Source organism: Canis lupus, chromosome X (assembly GCF_011100685.1).
Source record: "Canis lupus familiaris isolate Mischka breed German Shepherd chromosome X, alternate assembly UU_Cfam_GSD_1.0, whole genome shotgun sequence".
Lineage (NCBI taxonomy): Eukaryota > Metazoa > Chordata > Mammalia > Carnivora > Canidae > Canis > Canis lupus.
In genome coordinates, this window is record NC_049260.1 from 42,507,568 (window position 1) to 42,511,021 (window position 3,454).

Below are 3,454 nucleotides of genomic sequence, written 5' to 3' on the forward strand. Positions count from 1 at the left end.
CGGCGCGCGATCGTCGGAACAGCCCAGGCGGCCGCGGCTCCACCCCTCGCGCCCCCGCCCCACTCGCCGAGCGCGCGCCCGCACCCAGCCGGCCGAAGCTAAATCTCGCTCGCCGCCATTCCGGCCGGAAAACCGGAGCCGCGAGAGCGCTCAGAGAGGATCGATGTCTCAGGGACCACAGCTAGAGTTCTGGGGAGAGGAGGACCATTCGGTCCTATGGCATGACGTTTTTGCCAGGGCCTTGGCGGCGTTTGTTGAATGTGTTCCTTCCAACAGCCCTATGTGGTAGGGACTATTAGCCCCGTTTTTACAGATGAGGAAAATGAGTCCCCGGAGAGGTGAACCTACTTGCACAAGGTCGCTGCGCGAGTAATTGGTAGTGCCCAAAGTCTCAGCGATTTAAACATTGTTCAAGGTCTTAAAAACCCCACCCGCCCCCTCCAACCATCTCCTCTATTTCTCTTTTTACTTTCAAATTTTTGCCTGCACCGACTCTGCCCTTTACAGACTGTTTATTTCTCAGCCCTCTTTTAATTGGACTATTCCACCTTCATGCTACTAAAACTAGGCCCACAAGGTCAATGACGATTGCCATGTTGCAAAACACAGTGGATAAACACAATTGGGGTTTAAGATGTTCAACCTCATTTATGCTAAAAGAAATGCCTATGAAAGCTACTAAGAAAGAAAAAGAAAGCTAAGATACTGCTTTTCACCTTCGAGGGTGGTGAATATAAAAAAGTTTACTTAAGCTCGGTATTGGCAGGTTGGCTAGAAACAGGCATTCCCATAAATTACCGGTGGAAGTTAAATTAGAATAACCTATGTAGAGGGCAATCTGGCAAAACCCGGCAAACTAACATATCCATATACTGTTCGGCTCAGCATTTATACTTCTAGGAATTTATCTGACAGATTCATACATGAGCTAAAAGATGTATGTATAAGATGACTCACTGCAGCACTGTTTATAATATGAAAGAGTGGACACTCCCTAAGTGCTCATTGCTAGTGGCCTGTTTAAGTAAAATCTGATATAGCCTCAAAATGGGAGTACAATGTAGCTGTCATTAATACTAATATGGAGCCTTGGAATGATTACCAAGATAGTTTTTTTTAAGATTTTATTTATTTATTCATGAGATACATACAGGCAGAGGGGAAGCAGGGAGCCTGATGCAGGACTCTGGGATCACGACCTGAGCCAAAGGCAGATGCTCAACCACTGAGCCACCCAGGCGTCTTGATCACCAAGATAGTTAAGTAAGAAATGAAAGATGCCAAACTGTGTGGGAATTGTGTGGAAAGAAAAGGGAAGAATTATATCATGATTATATAGAGAATGGCTAACATTTTAAATTGTGCCTGTTCTATGTCAAGCACTGTTGGGAGAGCTTCAGTATGTCACTCATTTAAATCCTCACAGCAGACCTATAAAGCAGGTACTACTACCATCCCTCATTTTACCCATATTTTTATAGCTGAATAAACTAAGGTGTGAGGAGATGAAAGAATTTTCCTAAGTTCACACAGCTGCTAAGTAGTAGAACCAGGTTTTGAACCAGGAAGTCTGGCCTTCAGCACCTGCTTTTCTTAACCTCTGTGCTAACTTATCAGTACAGCACTATATATATATATATATATATATATATATATATATATATATATATATATGTTTAAAATGTATCTGATAACACTGGTTGCCCCTAGAAGGAAGGGAAAATTTCCACTTTATGTTCTTCTGTGCCTTTTGAATTTTTTAAAAGTATATTTATTTATCTGTTTGTTTAATTTCTACACCACACATGGGGCTCAAACTCACAACCCCGAGATCAAGAGTTGCATGTTCTTCTGACTGAGCCAGCCAGGAGCCCTATGTACCTTTAGAATCTTGAACCATATATTTAAAAAATATACCTATTTTTTTAAACATCCCCATACATACACACTCAACTTCACACAAATATGTAATGGATACTTCCCAGGTAGTGCCTTTTTGGCGAAAGAACTTGGGTTTTGGCATTCAATTGCTTGAATTTGAATCCTACCTTCAATATTTATTCCTGTATGACTTTGGACATGTAATAGAGTTTAACATGGTACCTATGGGGTTGTTGCACTTATTAAACAAGATAATCACTGTTATGCACTTCGCACAGGGCCAAATAAATGGTTCATTCTACTTCCTACACATCTCTGGAATCCACTAATTTCTCACCATCTCCATTGCCACCTCCCCTGGCTAAGGCAACCATGGTTCTTGCCAATTTTAGCATCTACAGTCTCTTCCCCCTCCCTTCTGTTTTCAGCACAGCCGTCAGAGCATCTGTTTAAAATTCAGTTAACTATGTCACTACCCTGCTCAAATCTCTCCCATGGCTCCCCACTGCTTTTAGGAGAACTCTCGGGGTTTAGAAACTGGCATTGAAGGGTCTGCATCATCTGGCCTCAGGTGGCTTCTCCCACCTCATCCCTTAGCAGTTTCCCTTCACTCTCTGTGTTCCGTCCATGACTTGCTATGCCCACAATGCACCACCCTAGCCACCAAAGGCCTTTGTTTCAAGGTCTAGTGCAATCCTATATTCTGAGTCCCAGTCTCCAATTCTGGCTTCCCTCAAATTTCAGTCCTGGCTGGATTGACACAAATTACAAAAATGAGCAATTTTTGCTCTGAAAGCTGAGGATGAAACCCTAGGTCAGAACCTCCCCAGAAGTGGCCCCCTCCAGGACCTTTCCCCGCACTACTTCCAATTCCTTTGGAGGGGAGCTGACCAGTACCTTGGACAAGTCTTGTGGCACGTTTAAGCCCGCTCAGTCTGGGGTGAGGGAAACCCAGGGCAGTGCCTGGCACAAAGTAAATGTCCAATAAACCTTTACTTAGTTAATGAGACCCCAGAGGGTGGACAATGACTACAGGCAGGGCAAGGAGCAGAAAGGGGAGCTCTGGGATCTGTGTGGGAGGATAGGGGGGTACTCTTAGGTGGTCTCAGGAAAATCAGGTGGGTCCTAAGTGGGTACCCATAGGCTGAGGGCCTCACCCTTTGCTGTCACCCATGTCTCCTGTCAGTGGACTTAGATTTTCTTTTTCTTAGGGTAATCCCAACTTAGCTTCCCAGAAATTCCTGATGATGTCAGAGAGGACCCTTCTGCCTGACATATTACATACCAGGCTAATTCCAACCTCTAGGCCTTTCTACTGGCAGTACTCTCTACTCTGAGTATTTTTATCCTTTCTATCCTGTCTGTCTGTCCTTCCTCAGTCTGAGCTGACTGACCCCTTGTGGAATCTCTGACTTTGCCTCACTCCTTATCCAAGCCCCCACACATTCTCTCTCCTCCTCCTTCCTCCATCTCTGTCCGGTCCCCTTTCCCTCCCCCACCACCTCCACTCTGTCTCCAGCTTTTTTTGGCTGCTGTCTCTTCCTCCTCCTCCTCCCTCCTTCACTGACGCTGA